This window comes from Rhinopithecus bieti, unplaced genomic scaffold (assembly GCF_001698545.2).
Source record: "Rhinopithecus bieti isolate Rb0 unplaced genomic scaffold, ASM169854v2 scaffold_13352, whole genome shotgun sequence".
NCBI classification, from domain to species: domain Eukaryota; kingdom Metazoa; phylum Chordata; class Mammalia; order Primates; family Cercopithecidae; genus Rhinopithecus; species Rhinopithecus bieti.
The window spans coordinates 4,425,145-4,451,018 of NW_016808026.1; positions in this window are offsets into that span (position 1 = coordinate 4,425,145).

The window sequence follows — 25,874 nt, forward strand, 5'->3', positions numbered from 1 at the left end:
AATTCCTTAACAAACAAAGCTTCCCATTACAGGATCCCTACATACTCCTTTCCTCTCAGCTTTTCACTTCCTGAATTTCACTTTGGGTCATATATATATACACACACACATATACACACAACAACATAAATATGATGTTGATAGTTCCTGATTTTCATTTGTAAAATGAAATTTTATTGTTTTATGTCACAGTTTTAAACTTCTATAATCCTATATCATAGCTGCATATGAAGAGTACGTGAAATTCATGAGTCTGAGATTTATATTTGATCTTCACACCATGGTTGTTAGGCATATATGTATAAAATGGTAAAATTGTGAATAAAATTATTTTATTGTAACTATACATTTATATCTGATAATTCTTCCCATATTTTTTCTCCCATCCAAACTAATTTCAAAGAGTTTTTGCAATGCCTTTGTTTTAGGACCAGAACATAATATTAACACATAAGCTATTTTACCACAAAATTAACCTGTAAATACACTCAGCATGTATTGGATACTGTAGCAGCTTCAATATAGGTTGAAATATTCAGTCCAGGTTTTTACGAAAGACTTTTATTTTGTAATAGTCTATCACCCAGGTTTCTTTGATTCAGATTGTTATCATATCTTGCTGTTTTTTCTAGTTCTCTTAAAGCATACATCCCATTTAAAGACTTTCTCTATGAAGACAGTCACAATTAGTTGGGCTGTAAATACGATTTTGTTTAGTTTTATTGTTTATACATTTTAGTATTTAAATTTTGACAGAGTTTTTGAAATACTCTTTGCATAACTACAAGATTTTTTAAAATCTAGAGAAACAAGCAGAACCTCTCTTTCAGTTATAATTCAGGGTCTCATGTATATATGTTTATTTAAAATGTAAAGCTATTAGATGGAGAAATTAGATCACCCGCTATACTTTGAAAGATGATTCCAGACCATCCCAGAACTGAAAACATTCGGCCTCTTTAAATCTTTCATAGCAGCACAATTTAAATAATAATCTAAATTTTCTTATAAAGAAATAAATGTTAAACTTACAATTAAAGATTCAGGGAAGAAAACAAAAGCAATGCAGACTAATGCTTAAATTATTCCTTCTTCAGTTGTTAAATCTATACCTCTCGTATTGATAATGAAGTTTTTAAAAGGCATATAGCTTTTAATTGCTGATTACTATTAATTTAGGTTTCTCAGTCGTTTTGTGCTAATTTATTTGCATACAGGTCTGAAAGCTTTAGATGAATTAGATATTCAGTTTTGTAGTTATTTTCCTATTGCTATGTGTTTTTAATTAGAGAAGCTGTGTTCTGTTCTCTTAAAAATAATAGCTGCTCTAATATTCACATCGAGCTCTCAAATATCATGTGAATAATTTATTGATTGGTAGATTCCTCACTTTATTTTATGGCTGCATAAAGATATGATATTATTCCTCTCTCGTTCTTTCTAATAATTATTATTTTCTTGGAGGAAAAGAGAAATTCAAGACTGAATGATTAGTTTATTTTAAAAGTAACTTGTTAATTAAGAAAAATTAAATATGAAAATATTACAAAGAACTAAAAATTATCTGATTTTCTCTAACAACCGTGTTAAATCTGTACTGTCTTGTATTCTTTGAATGTATTGGAAAGGGCTCAAGATCAGCAGCTGTCATAATATTTGCTATACTTTTAGGCATAGAAAATGAAAACTCTATGTCTATCACAATATTTTGTTCCTCCTTTCTCCTCTCATTCTTTGACCTACTTCACAACTCAGTTTTAGCTAACCATTTTGTGAATTTTGAATGTTTATATGTTTTTCTTGTATTTTATTTTGATGCATTTTTTAAGCAGAGTAAATTATACATAATATCAAAGCGATAACCTAATCAGTGAGAACCGCATATTGAAGAAATTAATTCGCAAGTAGTTTTCATTAATAAAAATGTTAGTGTATATAAAATGTGATTAAATTTTGAGCCTATGAATTATATGCAAATCTTAAATACAATGTTGGCTATAAAAATATATCATGAATTGGAAGAAAAAATTCTTCAGTAAAGAAAGCAGATTAGTGAAGTTCAAATAAATGAATGTTTTATTTCTAAAGATTAGGTTTTAAATTCACAGTGTGAGTAGAATTTTATGTGATAATTGTCCTTTTCTATCTACGCACTTGATATTATAAATTTTAAATATCTTGACAAGATACTGATAATTAATCCTTGATGACATAATTATTTTCTAATCTAGACAAAATAACAAAGGGGTTCAGAGGCTTCCTGTATTTCTTGGGAAAAAATTTTGTTTTAAGGTGATTGAAAATGTAGCTTTCAAAATTTCTGGTCCTTATGGCATTTATAATGAATGAAATATTACCAGAAGTTATATTGAGAATGTAGTATTTTAATCCACCGTACCTTACTGCAGTAACCTTAAAATGAGTCTTCCCAAACAATAACTGAAAAAAAGGCATTTATTTAATTGGTACACATCTACATAATATTTAATACTCAGAAAATTTGCAGCATGCATATATGTTAATTTTTTTTGGTGATAAAAATGTCTGTGAAAGCAACCAAAGTGAACATTTTATTTCATTTGCTTCTTTTCATGATAACTATTGTAAGAATACAGGTTGAGCATTCATAATCCAAAAATCCAAAATCCAAATGCTTTAAAATTTGAAACTTTTTGAGTGCTGATGTGAGGCCACAAGCAAAAAAGTGCACAACTAACCTCATGTGATGAGTCATAGTCAAAACACAACCAAAACTTTGTTTCATGTGCAAAATTATTTAAGATATTGTATAAAATTACTTTCAGGTTATGTGTATGAGATGTATATGAAACAAATAAATTTCATGTTTAGACTTAGGTCCTATCCCGATGAAGATATGTCATCAAGTATATGTAGATATTCCAAAATCCAAAAAAATCTGAAATCCAAGACACTTCTGGTTCCAAACATTTTAGATAAGGAATATTCAACCGGTACTACTTTAAATGTAGCCTATTAAAAAATACTGTGTATATTACCAAAAAGTTAGAAAATAAAATGGAAGAAAATTGTCTTTTAACATAGAAACAAGAAGATAAAATAAATGTCTGAATAAACTTAACAAGAAATATTCAGCTGCTGCGTAAAATTAATTTTTTAATGTTGAGAGAAAATTCCATATTGTAAATGAGCTAATTTTTTCTAAACTAATCTTTAAACTCAATTCAATTTTAATAAAAGTACTAACAGCAATATTTTCCAAACATGATAATCTTATTTAAAATGCATGTTAAAGATAATTTTAAGGCTATCTAAGAGTAGCTGAGTAATTCTAAAAATGTAATAAGGAGTGGGGCATTCACTGTGCTAGACAATAATATTTACTATGAAGCTCTAGTATTTTAAGCAGTTTGGTACTGGATATAAATAATTAGTAGAATAGTTCAAAATCCAGACATATACTCATATGCATGTGGAAAGGAATTATAGGATAAAGGTACTGCTTCAAACATGTTGAGACAAGATAGATTAAAAATCATTTTTTATTGTTTGAATTATTTAGCTGACTGTGCATATATTTTTAAATAATATGTCTGTGTAATTATTAGAGAATTTATATGTATAACATATAGACACATATATTAAGATAACATGTAATATATTAATATATACATATACAAAACTGAATAAAATACATATGTTTATATATGTGTCTGTATATACATGTGTATATAAATGCATACATATATAGTTAGATGAGTGCATACGTTATGTGTATATATGTATGTGTGTGTGTCAAAGAAGAATAAAAATGTTCAAACATATATTAGATACATTGTTTTATGGTACTATGTTCCTAATTTTCATTTCATGGGTTTTTGGTGTTTTTGGCTTTTTTTGCTTCAAGAAATTGGTATACCATAACAGTATAATCTTAAACTCAGGATTTGGACAGAATAAAAGTTTTAGGAAAAAATAACATTTGATCCTTTTCATTTTCACTGAAATTAAGGCAATATAACACATGGGATAAAATTTCTGAAAAAATACCAAAGAGAAAACTGTATATAAATTTTATTTAGAAATGTAGATGGTATTATTTAAATACTATAGTTAATTTAATCATTAGATTTAATATTTTTAAACCAAAATTTAAATTTAAATATAAATTTAAGATACTATTTCTGCAATGATGACGTATGTATTCTGGAATTCGAAAGAAAATAAAAATAAAATTATTCTGATAGTGATTTAAGTAAGTAGCACACCTAACAGACAGATTCTGATTGGATGATAATGTAATAACTCTTAACTAAATAAATACAGATGGAGAATCCCAATCCAAAAATGAAACATTAGTAAAATTCATGAAAAAAATCAAGTAAATATCCACAATTGTTACCTGCCAACTAAAAAGGAAAAAGAAAGAGAGAAGTAATTAATAAATGTATTGGAAAAAAAGTAAGCAAGGAGATTGACAGCTCTGACATAAAAAATAGAAAGAGAGAAAGAACCGGCCGGGCGCGGTGGCTCAAGCCTGTAATCCCAGCACTTTGACTTTGGGGGGCCGAGAACGGCGGCATCATGAGGTCAGGGAGATCGAGACGCCATCCTGGCGAATACGGTGAAACCCCTCTCAGCTAAAAAAATACAAAAAACTAGCCGGGCGAGCGAGGGCGGGCGCTGTAGTCCCAGCTACTCGCGGGCGGCTGAGACACGGAGAAGATGGCGTGAACCCGGGAGGGCGGCAGCTTGCAGTGAGGCTGAGAGCCCGGCACTGCACTCCAGCCTGGGCGGCAGAGCAAGACTCCGTCTCAAAAAAAAAAAAAAAAGAAAAAAAAAGAGAGAAAGAACCTGCCCTAATTTCATGGAGCTCAATTTTCAAACAAGATTTAGATCATTGGTCTCCACATCCATTTACTCTTGGAAAAGGAAAGCTTTCTGTTTTAAGAGTAAAGGTCTTATTTTAAAGACAGATTCTTCTTAAGCTACAATATTATTTAAGTATAAACAAATCAGAACTATATATGGATTGAGTTTCCTTCCAACAGCACATAGCTTGTATGTTATAGGAAAATCGCTCCGGGCTACATGTTTTATCAAACCTAGAGCATACTGAAATAGTCTTAAGATGTTAAAAATATACAAACTGTGGCCAAAAGTACCCATTCCTGAATCAAATAAGACACCATGATCATAAAATTCTATATATACTGTTTAGAATAGAATAGCATGGGAAACACCAACATTTACTAGAAGGTGTAATATATTTCTACAAAAAAATTCTGAGGCTATCTACTCTGTCTTCCAAAAATACATCATATCTATAACATTAAAGAAAAAACATTTAATCAAAGCATCAATGAATAATGTGTACCCGGGCACACAAAGAGGTATCACTTTACAATATGATATTCCAATACAAAAGATAGCCATAACTTAGCTCTGTTTCATTAAGATGCATTTTTCCTTCATTAACACGCATATCCCATTCCTCCTATTGTAGACTCACACTACCACTTCCTTCTTAACACACACACAAACACACACACACACAATGTGCATTTTTAGCTTCTTTAGAATATAATTCATTTTAATGATTTTGGTGTTGTGGTGAGGTTGTAATGCATCAGCTTAATTAGGTTGACCTACATATTTTAGAATTTGCTTCCCTCTATGTTTTGTTAGGGGGTCCACATGTGAGGTTCTTGTGGGAGATTTTGAAGATGGAAATAAAACCACAATCATTGTGTTGCTCACCTATGTTGTTCCTAATCTTCAGCTTAACTCATGGGTGTGAGGCTGTAGCCATGCCTGAAACTTCCCCACGGACATAATTTGGATATTTGGCCCTGCCCAAATCTCATGTTGAAATAGAATCCCCAGTGTTGGAAGTGGGGGCTGGAGGGAGGTGTTTGGGTCATGGAGGCAGACTCCTCATGGCCTGAGAGATCCTATCCTGTCCCCAAGACAGTATGTAAGTTCACACTATATCTGGCTGTTAAAAAGTGTGGCGCCATGCCCCATCCTTGCCCCCGCTCCTGCCAGGTGAGATACCTGATCCCCCTTTGCCTGCTGCATGATTGTAGGCTTCCTGAGACCTCCCCAGAAACAGATGTAGGTGCCATGCTTCCTGTACAGCCTACAGAACCATGAGTCAGTTAAACCTCTTATAAATTACCCAGTGTCAGGTATTTCTTTATCACAATGCAAGAATGACCTACTACACCCACCTTCCTCATACTATCTTTCAGCATTTCCAGCTCCTGGGACAGAAGCCTGTGTTTAGATCCATGATAAAGGACGCTGAGTTTTAGAGGATACCTACACCATCCATGAACTGACGAGGATTTCAGTCTAAATTAATGGGCTTGTTCTTCTTCTCCATCAGTGTGATTTGAGTTTCCAGGTTATTCTTGCCCTCCTGCACTTTATATCCACCTTTTCTTCCCAATTGCCTTTCCTTAGGACGCATGAACATGACAGCTTCACAGAGGTTGCCTGACCAGCTCTCACTGTTGCATTAGGTCAATCTCTGTAACAAAATGGTTAATACAAACATACACACAAACAGACACACACATATATGCATATGCACTTCTGCGTCTGTAATTGAATCTTTACTAGTATAAATACTTGGAACTTAAGGCTCACTGGCAGCAGATGGATAATATATTTGGAAATCCGAAAGATCTTCGAAACACCCTATCATTTACATAGCTATATACACTGCTGATTTTCAAGTTCTGGCTTCCAAAATACCTATGCAACAAGTATTAGATGTGGATATTGATTATATGTTCTTGAATTTCTGGTCAGTGTTTTTTGGTTGCAAGTGACAGAAACCCAGCTTACATTAGCTTAGGTTAAAATAGAACCTATTGAGCTATGTAAGCAAATAATAGGAATAGTAGAAAAACTAGAAACAGGAATTGAAATACCATCTGAACTTTCACTGATTTCTAAATTGTTTTTCTCTGTATTTCAACGTCTTTGTCTTTCAAACCAATCTTTTGACAAAAGGCTCAAAAAATATACTAGTACCTCCAGACTCTATTGACCTAACTGTAACTCCAGAAAAGACAAGAGCTCATTTCTTCAGCTCCTGTTCAAGAATATCCTAGCTGAGACCTCTAATCAGCTTCTATGACTAAGACTCAGGTGGGAAAGAGGAAAGGAGCTAAGTACGAGTTGGCAGGTCCCAGCAGAACTACATGATTCAAGAAAGAGCTGTGTTTCCTCAAGTAAGCAAAGGTATGGCTATCGGGAAAAAGAGGGAAGGGGCACAGAATTAACAAATAAAACTACAGATAGCTATAATACTGGGATAGTCCTGATCATGATATGCAAATATTCCTCCAGTGTTTGCTTATGTTCTCACATACAGGAATGCAGCATGAAAAATGCCTTATCTGCAGTGACAGAATTATACATGATAATGCAAACATATAAAGGGTTGATGGCTAATGAATTAACATCAGTTTGGTGGGAGGTCTGTGCTAATGGCTATTGAGCTCTCTCTATAGACCCATCTGGTTCAATATATTTAATAATCACTTGAATCAGGCCAAAGTTTTGTGCTTATTAAATTTGTGGTCAATATGAATCTGAGAGGGAGAGAAAATATACTTGATGACAAAAGCTAGATTTAAAAACACATCAAAAGTCTAAATAATTGACCACAGGTAACTAGTTAGAAACTAGAAGTGATATAGTATGTAAGAGGATGTTAATTTGTATCAGAACTAATCAATCAATAAAAAGAGCACAAATTATAAAATAAAGAAGTTCTTGCTTAATGTCAGTAGTATAAGAAATATATAGAAAGCTTATTATTACATGTTTTTCTCTCCCTCTTTCTGTCTATAATCAACTTTCTCTCTGTATTCAAAGGGTATGGTTTTGGTTGAGTTTAAGATTAAAATGAGCCGTAAACAAATCTGAGTTGCGGCAATAGAAAGAGAGTATCAAAACGGGAAGGAAGGTTCTTCACAACCCTGTGGTTTTATAACTATCATAGCTTTTAAATTAATAAATAATTTTTATAATTTCATTTCCATGTATATTTGAAGAAATTGATAGAATGTAATAGAGTCAATTGTTAAATCATTTCCAAAATTGTAATTTATATTGGTTTTCTATGATTTTAATATATTGTATATAATATATATGATATGTGTAAGAATATATAAATTATTCACATACACACATTTACAGAGTTGGATATCAGACTTAATTCTAGTCCTATGCCAGATCCACCAGTCCAATGATCAGGGTGATTATAATTTGATAACTAAGCTTAAGCCATAAAGTTCATTTGTGACTTTCTTAAATGACTCTTTTAGAATCAATGGTTGTGACCCAACGTAGAAAGCAAATAAATATATGTAAGTGAGAATACGGTACTCCAAGTATGTTGGGAAATTGAACTAAAGTCATTTAAATTCTGTGACACAAACTTGAGGAACAACCCCTAGAAGGAAACATCATTTGTGTTTCTGACATAAGCTCTAGTTTATGGTGACTTTTACACCCTGAAACATTACCTCATTACCATCTGCTCACAACTTTCAATGCTCACCTCTGACATTGTTCAGTGAGGCAATGGGAACATGCACAAACTGCCCAGATCCTGTGAAACTGTGATAGAATTAAATCTTGTCTGCAATCATCTATTTCAGGCTAAAATATCATCAGGAAAAGGCATCAGTTCAGTGTAGATCTTTGGCAGACTTTAAAGAAAAATCTGGGCGAACATAAGGTCAAAGAGATAGCAGCATATGTTAAGTAACAGAGCTTGAAAAATGAACAAGAAATTAAATATTACAATGAAACGTGGGAAACATACTTGAGGAATGATAATAAATAGAATAAATTGAGAAAGCAAAATGGGGACAGCATAATAAGATTCAAGCGCTAACTGCAGTAATGGGCGATCAACAATGCTGGTACTATTGGGCATTGTTGTTAATCGATAGAGTTGACAAGAAGGATAATATTAGATTGTAGAATGATATAATCTGCTTTGAAGTTCTCTGTTATGTTCCTTGTTAAATCTGAATGTGATTTACTCATTGCTCATTGATCCATTTCTGTATAAGCATTTCAAATGTATCTACTGGGTACATGGAATTATTCAAGAAACAATTGAAATGAAAGAAATACAAGATATAGTTCACATAACCTACAGTATCCTACAATCTGGCATATGCATGAGATAAATAGTAGTGTAAGATAGTATTTGTGTAAATGCCAAAAGGAGAAAACAGACAATGGATGCTCTGGGAGTTCAAAGGAAGGGCATCACTGTGAGCTTGAGCAGTAGAGGAAGGTATCTGGGATAATTAAGATGTGAGCTTGTTCTTAAAGAATGAATAGGATTTGAATTTGTGGTGAAATGGGGGTCAAATCTTCCACAAGAAGGCCTCTAAAAGGGAATAAGTAGTATCTGTTTGTTGAAGGCGAGATCCTGCCTGACTCCTTTCTTCCTCAAATCCCTACATCTAGTCAGCCACGAAGTCTCGTTGAGTCTATATTATAAACACATCATGCTCACTTGTCTCCACTCAATCCATGCCACCATCTTCTCTTGTGTAGGTCATTGAACCAGTCCCCTAATGTTTCATTCTCGCCACCATTGTCACTATAGCTACAGTGATCATCCAATAACGAGTACCTGGAAAGAGCATTTTCACTTAAAACTCTGATGGTTTTCTTAATGGTATACAACACTTTGTATCATCTGACCCTTGTCCAGGTCCCAGCTTCTCCTCTCACATATGTCTCCTACAGCCATAAATGTGCTCCAGTTGCCCAATTTCCATTCTAATTTTTCTTTTCTTTTTTTTTTTTTCTTTTGAGAAGAGTCTTGCTCTGTCGCCCAGGCTGGAGTGCAGTGGCACCATCTCAGCTCACTGCAACCTCCGCCTCCCGGGTTCAAGTGATTCTCCAGCCTCAGCCTCCCAAGTAGCTGGGACTATAGGCGCACACCACCACCCCTGGCTAATTTTTTTGTATTTTTAGTAGAGGCAGCTTTCACCATGTTGGCCAGGGTGGTCTCAAACACCTGACCTCAAGTGATCTGCCCACATCGACCTCCCAAGTGCTGGGATTACAGGCATGAGACACCACGCCCAGTCCTGTTCTCATTTTTCTACCAGGCATTTCAGACAGGATCTTCCTCTGCCCTCACCAACTCCACTCCTCCCAAATTGAAATACCTACTCACCCTTCCAGTTTCAGCTTAAACATTACTTTCAAGGGAAGACTACCCTTAAATATAAGCTGTATTAGGTCACTCAGCTAAATGAACTCACAGTTTATCACACTCATCGCAATATTTTCTTATTAATTAATGGTCTGTCTTCCCTAACAGATCATAAGATACATGAAGGGCAACTTTGTATTTTTCACCACTGTCACCAATATCTTGCATAATATTTATCATAGAGTAGGTTCCTAATAAGAATTTGTACAACTAATGAATAAGCAGTAATAATCTGGCAACAGGGGTTTAATATCATAAAATTTATAAAAGTCACTAATACCATAAAACATTTGGCTGGGCACGGTGGCTCAAGCCTGTAATCCCAGCACTTTGGGAGGCCGAGATGGGTGGATCACGAGGTCAGGAGATCGAGACCATCCTGGCTAACACGGTGAAACCCCATCTCTACTAAAACTACAAAAAACTAGCCGGGCGACGTGGCGGCTCCTGTAATCCCAGCTACCGGGGAGGCTGAGACAGGAGAATGGCGTAAACCCAGGAGGCGGAGCTTGCAGTGAGCCGAGATCGCGCCACTGTACTCCAGCCTGGGCGACAGAGCGAGACTCCGTCTCAAAATAAAATAAAATAAAATAAAACATTAATAATGTTCTATCATTAACTTAGTATTAATTGATATTGATCCTCTTGTCAAATGGGATATAGGGTTGAAGGTACGGAATAAAAATATTACAATATGTGGGGAAAAGAAAGAGAGATCAGCCTGTTACTGTGTCTATATAGAAGGAAGTAGACATAAAAGACTCCATTTAGTTCTGTATTTGAGATGCTGTTAATCTGTGACCTTACCTTCAACCTTGTCCTTGCAAGAGACATGTGCTGTGGTGACTTAAGGTTAAAAGGATTTTGGGCGGTGCAGAATGTGCTTTGTTAAACAAGTGCCTAAAGGCTGCTTATGGTTAAAGGTCATCACCATTCTCTTAAATCTCAAGAAAGAGAAAAACATTTGTCTCCTGCCCCTCCCTGGGCAATGGAACATCTCCGGGTAATACCCATTGTGTGCCTTGTTTACTGAGTGAGGAGAAACCGCCTTTAGGAATAAGGTGGGACTTGCTGGAGCAATACTGCTAAAAGGTTTATGGAGATGTCGCATATACATCTCAAGGCACAGCATTTTCCTTTAAACTTATTCATATTACAAGGATTTTTTCATATGTCTTACTGCCGATTTCCTCCCTACAATAATCCTATTGTCCAGCCACTCCCTTATCCTTTTAATAACTAAGATAATTCTCAATAAATACTAAGGGAACTCAGAGGCCAGTGCCGGCGTGGGTCCTCTGTAAGCTGAGCGCCGGTCCCCTGGGCCCCGCTTTTCTTTCTCTATACTTTGTCTCTGTGTTTTATTCCTTTTCTCAAGTCTTTCGTTTCCACCTAATGAGAAACACCCACAAGTGTGGAGGGGCAGGCCACTCCTTCAACAATAAAGGTGCAATCTGTGGTGGGAATCAGCAAATTAATGCCCACAGAACAAATATGGCCCAGCCACTATCTGCTTTTGTAAACCAAGTTTTATTGAAACACTGTCTATAGTTATTTTCTCGCTACTATGGGAGAGGTGAGCAGTGCATAGGGGTAAGTGTTTCTATAGAGTTGGGTAGTTGTTGTAGAGATTGTCTGGGATGCAAGCCCAAACTCTTTACTATCTGGCTGTTTTCCGAAAAAAAAATTGCTGACCCCGATCTATAATAATGAACCAACTGCATAAATGATGGTAATAAGCTTAGATATAAATACATGAATCACTTTTACATATTTTAGACATACGTATCTAGGTCTGCATGTATACATATATTAAACTAACTTATTTATCCAAATGTTGTGGGAATCTATAATCATCTAAGAAATTATAGGAGACAGAACGAAAGCAAGACAGGTAAAATACTGATGACTTTTTACCAAAAGAGGTGAAAATAAGACTCACCGGATATCATAATTGGTATGTGCATTAAACAAAAGCAAATTCCATTTTTCTCCATTTAAGAAATTCATAGTTGCAGGCCAGGCACAGTGGCTCATGCCTGTAATCCCAGAACTTTGGGAGTCTGAGGCAGGCGAATCACGAGGTCAGGAGTTCAAGACCAGCCTGGCCAATATGGTGAAACCCTGTCTCTACTGAAAATACAAAAATTAGCCAGACATGGTGGCATATACTTGTAATCTCAGCTACTTGGGAGGCTGAGGCAGGAGAATCGCTTGAATCCAGAAGGCAGAGGTTGCAGTGAGCTGAGATCATGCCACTGCACACCAGCCTGGGCAACAAGAGCGAAATTCCATCTCAAAAAAAAAAAAAAAAAAAGAGAGAAATTCACAGTCGCAAAAACAATAATAGCCTGTGAGCTGAGCCACCTGTAACTATAATGGTGTGGGTAATTTTTGTCTGTTTCACAGTTTATGGCAGCAAAGATTTTCAGGGGAGCAGCAAATCAATGAAATGTATCTCATCATCTGAGTTTTGCATGATGAATGACCATATACCCAATAAAGCTAGTATTTGACCATGATGAAACTCAAGCTGTCATTACAAATCCACCATGACAGAAAATTAAGTCTGGCACGTAGCCTTTGAAAAACACCAGCTGTGCCAAATGGCCTAGATAAGGAAAAATGGGAAGTAGAAACTGTAGTGCTTCTTGAACATATTCATTATGTTCTTGGAGCAATTCATTTGGATATAGCTGTTACGCACATGTTCAGGTGAGGTGCAGGGATACATTCAATCACATAGCAGCAGTAGTAGTGGTCAGCACACTTTGATTGCAACTGGCAGATATGCAAGTTGAACTAGGGTGTGCCTAAAAGGGGTTTTGTTGACAAACATAACATTTCATGGATGCAGGTGTGGGTTCTGCCTCAGAGAGGTTAAACCTAGGCGTTAAGGGCCCTTGCTCTCTCTCTTTCTCTCTCCATTATTTTATCTTTTGGATTTCATTTTATAAAGTACTTTCCCCAAAAGGAAATTTCAAGTCTTGATAATGTGAATTATAAAATAAAAGTGTGTTCTCCTCTGGCCAGTTCCAGCTTGGAAAATTCTGCAGTCTTGATTGGTCTATTTCTTGGACCAGTACAAGTGTCTCTGATAGACTGGAGCCAAGGGTGAAAAAATTGATACACTACTTTATGAGGAGAGAAGTAGAAGTGTTCACCATGCTCACATAAAAATCAAAAGCTACTTCAGCTACCAAAGCTTTCTTTACTTGTGATTACCCATGACTAAATTATTTGATAATTTATTACTCTTGTGGGCTGAATCATGTTCCCTTTTACCTACCAAAAATGCAAGCAAACACCAGAAGCTGGAAGGTACAAATAACAAGATTCATATGTTGAAGTCCTAACTTGCAGTACATCAAAACGTGGCTGTATTTATGGAGATAGAGATTTAAAAGAAGCACTGTGGTTAATTGAGGTCATTGTGGTGGGCCCTAATTTGATACCACCAGTGTCCTTATGAGAAGGGATTAAGACACAGGCATTCACAGAGAAAAGAAGATTTGAAACAAAGGAGAGGAGACAACCATCTACATGCCAAAGAGAGAACCCAACTCTGCCAACACCTTAATCTTAGACTTCCAACCTCCGGCGTGGCAAGAAAACAAATTTCCATTGTTTAATCCATCCAGTCTGTGATATTTTATCATGTATGGCAGACTTATCAAACTGATATATCATTTAATGGGATATAAAATTAATGTGTCTGTAATGATAGCAGATCCCCTGGGACTTTTACTGTTGTCTGAGAATTTGTCTAAAGACTCAGGTGAAACTAAATGTGCCACATCTTCTGCCTATGGACGTTCCAATGATTGGGGCCAGCACCTCCCCGCATGACCTCCTGAGACGTGCCAGTTCAGAAATCTTGGCCAAAAGTTAACCTAGTTAGTTAACCTAGTTAGTTTTACCTACAAGTTAGTGTAAGAATGAGACTACAAAGAGGATGTCAACTTTCAGGGGCAAGTAGTTGTCAGCAAGAGTGGCTTTCCCACTCTGCACCTGATGTGAATGCTCTCCTTCCTGGATATCAAGGATATGAAACCGTCAAATGAATTACTTCTGAAGATAGGAGATGCTATGAGAGGAGGACACCAGAGTTCAGCTCTCTAGCAATCTTCTCAGCCAGCAGAAAGAAGCTAACTTGCCAGAGATTTGTAAATGTTTTTTGATTATTAGGTATTTTCTCTAATACTATCTAATTCCTTATAAAATGTAAATTCAGTTTCTACTTTGGCAAACTTCAAATTTGAGCTTCTTAGGCCAGTGATCTCCATGTGGACCAGCAGTTTAAGCACAGCTACTGCTTTTGACCATCGTTACACTCTTTATTGCCAGGCAGATTAATTTATAGAAAATTACTTGCAGCTTTTATTGGTGTTTCCTTAGCCTTTGACCCAGAAAACAGAGACAGGTCTTAAAATAAGCTCTATGAGCCCAGAATAGTTACCTACTGCTTATTATCAAAATGAAAACTAGAGCTGCCAAAACAGCTTTTCGTTTCATGGTGGTAAAATGTGAATGTACTACGTACTCTCCTAATTTTCCTTGTATATTGAAGAGTATCAGAGAGGTGCGTACATAGACATTTTATCACCCAATCATCTGCCTACATTAAGGCATGTGTACTAGGCTGAATAACCACCCCACAAGGATGGCCATATCCTCATTCCTGGAACATGTTATTTTATGCAGCAAAAGGGACTTACAAAACTTGAGATGGGGAAATATCCTGGATCATCCTGGCGGGCCCAGTGTAACTACCATGGTCCTTACAAAACAGAGACAGAGGGTTAGAATCAAAGAGAGAAAGAGTTCTCTAACAACAGAACCAGAGGTCAGGGTGATGGGCCAGTAAGCAAGAAATGCAATCAGACTCTAGAAGCTGGAAATTTTAAGAAATGGATTCTCTCCTAAAGCCTCCAAAAGGATCACAGCTCTGCCAACACCTTGACTTTAGCACCCTAAGACTCATTTCAGACTTTCTATCTCTAGAATTGTTAGATAATAAGTATTTGTTATTTAAAGCCACTGTATTTGAATTAATTTGTTATAGTAGCAATGTTGCTCTATCAACAAGAAACTAATATAACATGCTAAAATAAAATATATAACTTTTCTATTTTTCTTATTGAACTAATATTGTTGAGTATGTTGTTCATTCCATCATACGATGTCTTCTTTTTAGAGTTGCACAACAGAAACCTTCTTTGAATGTCAGTACACAAACACCTGTATCTCCTGAATTCCCAGAATCTGTAGATTACATTCCTGATTATTATCTTACGTGAGGTCTTCCCTACTAGGATACTCCAATGCAATCCATTCTTAGAAACACTAACTTTATCCCTGATTCAACTTTGCTTCCTGTTTTTGTTTGCTCTTGACCCTTTTTTTATTTATTTATCTTTATCTTCTTCTTTTAGGCTTTTTTATGTGATCTCAAATAATTTTTTAAAGATGAATATAAATGAATAAATCATGAAGCAAATTCTTATAAATCTTTTATTAAGAAAGATCTTTCTGCTTAATTGAAGTCTTTCCCATTGCAATTTAATTTCGCTGAAGCCTGAGCAACATAGTGAGGCCTTGTCTCTACAAACAATTTTGTAAAATTGTAGGGGAGAAGAGTTTTCTTTTTTTTCTCACCCATTCATTGTTCGATTCATGACTGAGACCCTGGTAGTAAAAATTTAGATTAACAAGAGAAAAGCACACAAATCTATGTAGTATAAGTTTTACTTGATATAGAAGCCTTCAGATTTAAATAATGAGTATGGTGGAATGCACCTATAGTTTCAGCTGCTCAGGAGGCTGAGCCGGAGAATCACTTGAAGCTAGGAGTTCTAGGCTGCAGTGAGCTATGACTGTGTCACTGAACTCCAGCCTTGGTGTCAGAGTGAGACCCCGTCTCTAAAAAATCAACAAAAAGAAAATATAAAGATAAATGGAGGAAATTTGGAAGGACGCCATTTTGAAAAAAGAAGAGTCTAGAGGTTTATTTTACTTTATTTTAAACTTAGACTAACAAATAACATGCTAATTTTAATGGAGTTGAGGATATGTTTTCCCAAAATATGGCACCTTGGCATTTGAAAAACAACAGAAGCAGGATGGATGTCTCTTTGGCCTTCTCCTGCCATTCTCCCCTGAAGCAGATCATAAAATAAATCTCTGACCTTCCTCTAAAGTAGGTCATCATTCTCATTCCAGAGGGGCCCTCTCTCTACTCAGAGAAAAGGAATGAAGACACAGAGAAGAATCTGAACAAACAGATCTTGCTAAGTTTTACCCAGTTTATTACTATTGGATCAGAACTTTTTGTCTTCTAATCATTCTTCTGCACAATTGTCCATAAAACTGCACAATTTTCCCTGGTTTCTTTCTTTTGTTTTTTTGGCAGGGGTCTTTATCTCTGAAGGCTTCTATGTCAAGTAAAACTTATACTATATAGATTTGTGTGCTTTTCTCTTGTTAATCTAATTTTTTACTACCAGGGTATCAGTCATGAATCGAACAATGAATGGGTGAGAAAAAAAAAAAGACTCTTCTCTCCTACGATTTTACAATTTTTTTTTGAGACTAAGTCTCCCTCTGTCACCCAGGCTGGAGTGCAGTGGCACAATCTCGGCTCACTGCAACCTCCACCTCCCAGGTTCAGGTGATTCTCTTGCCTCAGCCTCCCGAGTAGCTGGGACAATAGGCGCGCGCACCACCACTCCCGGCTAATGTTTTATATTTTTAGTAGAGACAGGTTTCTGCCATGTTGACCAGGTGGTCTCAAACTCCTGACCTCATGTGATCTACAATAATTTTTTTAAATAAAGATTCATGGTGTAAAATCCATGTACACAGTTTCCATTCTGGAAGCAAACTCACTGATAATATGATTTCTCTAATAATGTAAATAACAATTCTATTTCTTTTCTACATAGATACATTTATAATTTATAGTTTCCTTTGTGCATGATGATGACAGACTGATATTGGTCATGTCTCCTGAACAGGGATTTAACTAAGATCAAAAATTGTGTTTGAAAAAAAATCATTTGATTTTTGGCAACAGTTGTTCATTTTTTGGATAAACCTTCTTCTGTAACATTGGCTTCCCATGTTTGAAGGGCTCTTGTATAAGCATGAAGAACTGGTTTTCTCTGCTCTTCATCCAGTGACCCATGACATTGAAACAACCTATCTTTTTCTTCACTGTGACAGAAATGTTCTCATTCAATAGTTGTCACAGAGCACTGTTCATTCAAGGAGTTCCGCTTAGCTGTTACTCTGCAAATACATTTCCTATAGTTGATGCTGATATTGGGGAATTAACCTTTCACACCTCTTTTCCATTTGATCCTACCTGTTGACATCTGTATGCCAAAAAAAGAATTTGTCAGTGTCATGAGAAAGAGTAGATATGAAGTTCCAAAGTGCTTGTCTGCCAAGTAGACAGGTTTAGCTGAGGAAGGTGACTGGGAAATGTGTGAAAATCACACCAGACATTGAGATGTATGTTTAGAAACAGGAAAAAAAAAAAAAAAAAAAAAACCTGATTAGCAAGAAAGCCAGGAGCAAAATCTCTGGGAAGTGAGCAGATAATAGCTGGCGACAAAGTGGCCCATAAAGTGGTCAATAAAGAAGAACAATTTGCAGAGATGCATGTAGCATTCAGCATGAAAACTTAGTAGTCAGTCAAAGAGACAACAACCTTGACTGGTCAATGCAGAGTTTGATTTGACTTTTTAGGACTTGTTGCTGAATGAGAATTCCCTTGATCATGTGGGAAAGTAGGGAAGGCCAATGCCCAAATCACTCGTGGAAACTTATAGAGAAAATGAGGGTGCCAGCAAAACAGTGAATTATAACACTGCAGGACCAGATTACAAAATATTTGCTCTAGGTAAAAAATATATGTGCTTTCTTATAGAAGAAATAGGGGGCAATGCTTCTAAATCTACGTGTGTATGATGACAGATGTTTATGCTTCTAAATCTGTCTATGTATGATGTCAGATGTTTATATTCATCAATATATTGCTCTTTCATTTCTCAGCCCTCTGTGATAATATTTTATTTATTTGGTTTCGTTTCATATCTGTTCTCTTCAACAGGCTGTTTTCTTGCCCAGGCGGGCAGAAATCAGATTTATTCTGTCCACTATTCAGTATCCAGGCAGCAAGGACAATGCCTGTCACACAATAGGCATTAAAATATACACTTATTAAATAAATTAGTACATGAATGACAAAACTCAATTTTCATGGATGCTTATTGGTGAATGACTAACTTGTAAAACTATGACCACCCAAAACTATATTTCATTTCTATGTTGGCAAAACATCGGTCTATTTGAAACATTCAAATGAGCAATCATGTGTTTGGCTAAATATTTAACATTCTCCAGGAATTAGAGAAATAGGACTTAGAGATGCTTTCAATCTTTTCTGTCTCTGGATGAGTGAGAAAAACCATAAATAGAACTAGAGCCCGATTTTCATGTTGGGGCTTTTGTTTTATAATTCCTAGAATGGATGGAAACAGTAAAAATACTAAATACTTAAAAAAATTAAGAATTTGGATTAATTTTAGGGTTAAACAATAGGTTCAGTCTTTCCTCCATTTGGTTGTCAAGTCTCTGTATTCATACATTGAGGATGTTTGAAGCTATTTGTCACCCCCATCTGTTTACATTTAGATTTGAAAACTAGATAGCACTTGGGTAATACAATGATTCAATTTGGACAGTGCCATATTTTAAGGAAGCCGTTTTAAGAAACTTTTCTTTTTTTTCTCCATGAAGCTGGAAAACCTCAGTATGTCTAATCTCTAACTTATTTTCTGAAAGAGAATCAAAACAAACTCTCTTTTATGGTGTACTAGGAAGCAGCACATTCCTTGTTCACCAAAGATACTTGGTAACATCTCAGGAAAAACAGGTACCTATATATAAGGGTCTGAGTTTCCAAAGTCCTGCAGAATACATATAATTGCACTTTCAGAAGGAAAATAATAATACGTGTAGTTTCTCTTTCAGAAGGAAAATTTTGTGAAAGAATAGACATCTTGAAACCCAGGAGTAATCAATATCAATGGCATGAATAAACATAATTATACCCCCATGAAGAGAAAGGAAGTTAAGGGGGAAAATAGGGGGAAAAAGGAGAGAATCCTGTTACCCATGGAAGCTCACGCGCGTTTTTGTGTTGCTGTTGTTGTGTTTGTTTTGGGTTTTTTTTTGTTTTTTTTTTTTTGATCTGATAATCTTCACTATCATTTATTTTCAAGACCATGAAGCTAAACTTCAACCCATTAAAGGCTGCATGCATATCTTATTTTCAGAAATCTTTAATTGATTACAATCAATACATCTTGAAAAGAGCCTTTGGCCAAAGCCAAGATTCCTCTGCACAGATTATTACCTTCTGTGATGGAAACAAAGGGGAAGAAGTCTGCAGAAAAATGTGTCTTCCCTAGAGAAGCAGGCCCTGGAGGGCAATAACCAAGTCAGGAGTCAGAGCTGTAATTTTGCAGGCACATGTCTTATTAGATAAATGTGCCTGCTTTTTGTGAATTCTGGAAACTGATCTGCACTTTATTTATTCTTGGTTTTTCCTTTCTCTCCTAAGAACTTGTCAAGGGCATGGGTGCCTACCTCTTGCATCAGCATGACCTGGATGTGAAACGTGGAATCAAAGGAGATTATGTCAGAGCTTTAAGATTTAATTATTGCCTTGTTGGATTTTGGATTTGCATGGGGCCTGTAGCCCCTTTGTTTTGGCCAATTTCTCCCATTTGGAATGGGTGTATTTAACCTATGCCTGTACCTCAATTTTATGTAGGAAGTAATTAACTTGTTTTTGATTTTACAGGCTCATAGGTGGAAGGAACTTGCCTTGTCTCAGATGAGACTATGAACTTGGACTTTTGGGTTAATGCTGAAATGAGTTAAGACTTTGAGGACTGTTGGGAAGGCAAAATGTAAGAAAGACAAAATTTGGGAGTGGTCAGGGTGGAATAATATACTCTGTGTCCCCACCCTAATCTCATCTTGACTTGTAATCTGAAATGTAATCCCCGCATGTTGGGGGAGGGACCTCAGGGGAGTGATTAGATGATGGGGCAGTTCCCCCATGCTGTTCTCATGATGATGAGTGAGTTTTCACAAGATCTAATGGTTTCATAAGAGGCTTTTACCCCCTTACTGCTCTCGCCTGCTGCCATGTGAAGAAAGACATGTTTACTTCCCCTTTTGCCATGACTGTAAGTTTCCTGAGGCCTCCCCAGCCATGCAGAACTGTGAGTCAATACTGGTTATAAATTACTCAGTCTTGGGTATCTCTTCAAAGCAATGTGAGAACAGACTAATACAGAACTCATATGTATAAACAGTTAAAAAATTAAATATATAAATGAAGAAGCAGCAACATGGAAAAAACTGTGCCAAAAATTGGTGTGGTGCTGTCACATCTATTTGTAAATACTCTGGAAATACATAAATATGAGATTACCCTCAGCCAAATAAGTGTTAATGTTGTTTTGTTCTATTGCCTGGGATACACAGGAACTTTAAACCAAAGGCAAAGATATATTTTCCTACCTTCTCATCTTCAACTCCCATTAGCTTCAGTTTGGAAGAAAGACGTCTTTAAACTACTTAGCAACAGGGTATAAAGGAAGAGGTATGTATGTAAATGCATTTTTTGCTTGTTTTGTTTTTAAAATATGCTTTATTTTTTAGAGCAGGTTTAGGTTCACAGTAAAATTGAGCACAATGTTACAGAAATTTCTCATATACTCCCTGCTTCACACATGCATAGTCTCTCCCACTGCCAAAATTCCACACCAGACTTGTACTTTTCTTACAATCAATATACCTACATTGACACACCATTATCACCCAAAGTCCATAGTTTACAGTAAGGTTCTCTTGGTGTTGTAGGTTCTGTGGGTTTGGATGTAAATGGTTTCTTATTTCCTAAAATACTGATGAATAGTCCATTACCAATATATTTAATAATTCAGGAACTATTAATGAAACCATCATTATTTCATTGAAATTAAGTTGACTGTGATGCAAGAAAAGAGTACCGACTGATATATCTTTGACTGCAAAGATTTTACAACATATTTTAATAAAACAGGAAGTGACAATATAAAATATAAAATTCGTAACCAAGTGCTTTTTTGAGTGTCTTTTACCTGCAAGATGGTATCTTAGAATCATTACTATAAACCGGTGGTTGGGAATAGGGGGAGGGATAAATATAATTCAGATGTGCATTCTGTCCAAAGAGCTTAAAGTTTAGTCAAAAAATTAAGACATGCATCTAAACAGTTATAATTGAAAGATAAAAGTGACAAAAATATGTGACGGAGAATTGTGAGAATATAAAGAATAATTGGAACTAACAGAAGGGAGAGATTTACTTTAGCTAATCTGATATTGCCTAAATGGGAGAGGTGGTCTATTAACAGGTTCTGAATAAAGGCTGAATATTTATTTATAAAGAGAAGAAGTAAGCAAAGTCACAGAGTCTGGGAAATGTGGAAAATGGTCATTTATTCATGTCATCAATTCAGCATCTGTCTATGTATCTATCCAGCACCTACAAGAGGCCAGCCACTGTTGTTGGCATCGGAGACACAACAGTAAACATAACAGACAAAAATCCTGTCCTTGAGAAACTTACACTCTATTGTGTGGAAGCACAGTTTAAGTTTGGTCTAAGTGAAGTGGACTTTTTAAAAATGTAGGGGCACGAAGGGGAGGCAGAAAATGGGTGGGTAGAATAGGGCTAAGTCAAAGAAAGTCTTGAAGGTTAAGCCAGGAAGTCCAAATTTTGTTGTTTAGATAAAGCTAAGCCACTAAAGCTTTTTGAGTAGCAAAATATCATCACCAAATCTGTACTTCTGGAAGATTAATTAGACAGCTAATTTGTAAGATGAAGCCAAGAAGATTCAGGTAGATAGACAGTGCAGCAGCTCTGCAAAGAAATAGCACAGACAAGCAGGTCAGGGGAGAGAGATCAGGTGCTGGAGAGGATGTATGTGTCTCTAGATGAGAAGTTAAGGACACAAAAAGTCTGTTTTCCAAAGAAGGCAAGAAAGTGCCTGGCCAGCACTTCATAATGTGGTTTCGCCCAGGAAAGATTAAGTTTGCAAAACATTCACCCTTTCCTCTGGCAGGTTAATTCTCTTTGAAGTGGTCAGTTAACGGATCTTTACCCCTTTACAGGCATTTCCTTTTGCTGAAAGCAGTGACTACTGAGGTAGAAATGCATTGGCTCCAGATAATTGAATGGACCTCCCATCATTAAAGTCTTGATTCTCAAAGGAACACGGAGGATTGAGGAGAAAGGGGCCTTTTTGTTCGGATTTAATTCTATTGCCTCCCTTGCTACTCATCTGTTTAGCAAATGAAGAGAGAAATTAATGATGATGATGAATGAAAAGCAGAGGGAAATGGGTAGGCATTGTAAAGTTAGGCCAATCCACAATGGTCACCAAAATGAGCTTGATGCTTATTTTCCTAGTCTTTAGACCTCTGCCTTTATCCTCGGTTTTTCTTTATTTTTCTGTTATTCTCAAACACACCAATGTACAAAGTGAGTCTGTGGCCAGCTCGCAATGAAAGGAGTAAAGAGCTGTCTATTAAATTCCCAGCTGTGATCTGCAGAAACTGAGACTTTCAAATATTACCCATAAGATAGATGTCAAAAGTGACAGATAAATATAAGCATCTAAAAATCCCAGGATAAAACACAGATTAACAGTACTCACAACAACATTTTGAGTACATAAAAATGTTGGAAAATGGAAAACACACATATACACACAAATGTACCCATGCAAACACACAATACACACCACACACATGTATACACAAGATATATCAACTGGGTGATACTGAAAAAGAAACAGTTTAATTAACACCTAAATACTTTTTATGATCTCTCCCATTCCTGTCCCCACACAGATACACACACACACACACACACACATTTTTTATGCCTCCTTTTAAGCCTTAGTCTTCTAAAAATAAGAAAAAAATGAGTAATGGGCTCTGAAGATCTGCAATCCTGTGTACAAATTCAATTTCATCACTTGCATTCTATTTCACTGGACATTCTACTTAAATTTTCTGAGCCTCAGTGTTCTCATCTGTGAACAGGACAAATAAGAGTACCTACCTCAAGGTTCTAGCATGTATTCAATGAGATCATGCAGATAATTGACTACAGTGCTGGGTAATTAATAAACAATAAATGGTATTTAACAATGTTTATTTTATATTCATTGTCATTACTATTAAACCTTTTAGATTATGGAAGCCATATGAATAAAAGGCACAGTTTTTTTGGACGTATAATGCAGTTGAAATCCCAGTGAGTGCTAGCAGGTCTTGAAAGTGCAAACTCATTTAAAACCCAGGCGTCCTGGGTCAGCTACTATCACCTCTAAGAAGAGAGAGAGACTTACAACTCCCAAACTTAAAATAGCTCTGAAGTGTTGGCAAAGATATCCTTGTTGTGAAGGTTCATAAAGTCCCCTTTGTGAATTTCACTCCCCAAGTGTTAACTGACAAACAGCATGCAACACTTGACAGTCCCCTTCAAAAGCAGTTTAGAAGAAAGCGCCTGAAATACGAAGAATTTGGCTGCTCATTATAGACACCACTTTGGCAAACATCATGTTGAGGCATCAAAGCTTTTCAGACATTGGAGGACCTAACTCAGACTCGGATAAGCAAAGCTGATAAACAAATTGTCCCTGATTCCGGACTATATCTGTGTAATACAATTGTTCCTACCAGCTGAAACTATCGGTTTTATATAATTTAATTTAAATTATCCAAACAGAAAATGATTGTTCAAAATTCTACATGGTTTCCTTTACTCCTGGCTTTTGTGGAGTAGCAAACATGAGGATGGCAAAGTGTCACTGGCAGATCCTTGTCCTTCCCTCATGTGGAAGCCCTTTTTTCACTGGGGATTCACGATGCTTCATTGATGCTTTCTTAGAAGTTCCTGAATTTCCCAGCCTGTTTAAGAAGTCATCTCTAATACTGTGATAGAATAAAGGCTTTCTATCGCCTTGTGACTACACATGCTTTGTCTATACTACCGAAATAAAAACAAATCTTTAAAGGAAATTTAAAACTATAGGTGAGAAATGTACTACAGTTGCTTGTAGATATTACAAACATGGATACATCAGTAGTGACATATTCATATCTCAGATATAAAAGGCTGTGGAATGTGAATCATTTCATGGATCAATATATTATACCTCCTCCTTCATAGAAGCGTCAAAATTATGTCTATCAAGAGCATAAATGTTGTGCTAGGAAAGAGGTAGCTGTACAGGCTATCAATCAAACAAATCATTTACTGATGGCTGCTTTTCTCAAAACTGATTGTAAGGAGGACTTTCCTCCTTTGTAAATAGGCCAGTTGCCCCTAGAATGCAAATTTCTCAGGCATATGAACGTAACAAACATTTCTTGAGCATTTACTACATATTGGCAGCACCGTGTCGGGCCTCAGGACAAAACCGTGGGCCCATCCAGTCCCTGCTCTTGTGGAGTTCATGCTTCAGCCAACATGATGAAAGTATTAATAGATTGCTTAATGAATGAGATAAATACTACCATAGGGATAAATTGGGGTCAAGGTGGAATTAAAAGGGCGTAGAAGAGAGATGTTTAGTTTGAGAATAAGTATAGTATTGGGAAGGCTTCCTACAGGATGGAAACCTGAGCTGAGTATGAGCATTAATTTGCCTGGTTGTGGTATGGGTAGAATGGGGTAAAGGAAAGTAAGTGGTGATATAGGAGGGAATATAATCATGTTTACAAAAAAGTACAGCCTGAGGCAGAGAAAAGCAAGATCAGAAGCCAGAGAAAGCAAAATTTATGCAAGACAATTTCAAGTAGTTTAGCATTGCTGGGTAGCAGAGTATATACAGCATGGAGTTCTATTTCCTCAGACATTCTACTTAAAATTTTGGGTTGGAGGTAGGAGAGTTAGACAATGACCAGTTTTTTTTCTTCTTCTTCTTTTTGAGATAGAGTTTCAGTCTGTCACCCAGGCTGGAGTGCAATGGCACAATCTCGGCTCACTGCAACCTCCACCTCTTGAGTTCAAGCGATTCTCATGCCTCAGCCTCCCAAGCAGCTGGGACTACAGGCGTGCGCTACCACTCCCTACTAAATTTTGTATTTTTAGTGGAGATGGGGTTTCACCATGTTGGCCAGCCTGCTCTTGAACTCCTGACCTCAGGTTATCTGCCTGCTTCAGCCTCCCAAAGTGCTGGGATTACAGGCATGAGCCACCGCGTCCGGCCAGCAAGGCCCAGTCTTGAAGGACTTTAGAGGGAGGGGTGAGTCACAAAAGTGTGAAGCTGTATTAGTCTCCCACTGCTGCTGTTACAAATTAGCACAAATGTAGTGGCTTACAACAACATAAATTTGTTGTCTTATAGTTTTCAAGTTCCAAAGTCTAAAATGGTGCATCAGCATTGTCTTCCTCCTGGAAGTTTAAGGGAAAACTCTGTTTTCTTATTTTTTCCAACTTCTAGAGGTGGCCCGCATTTCTTATCACACGGTTCCTTTGTAAAAATCC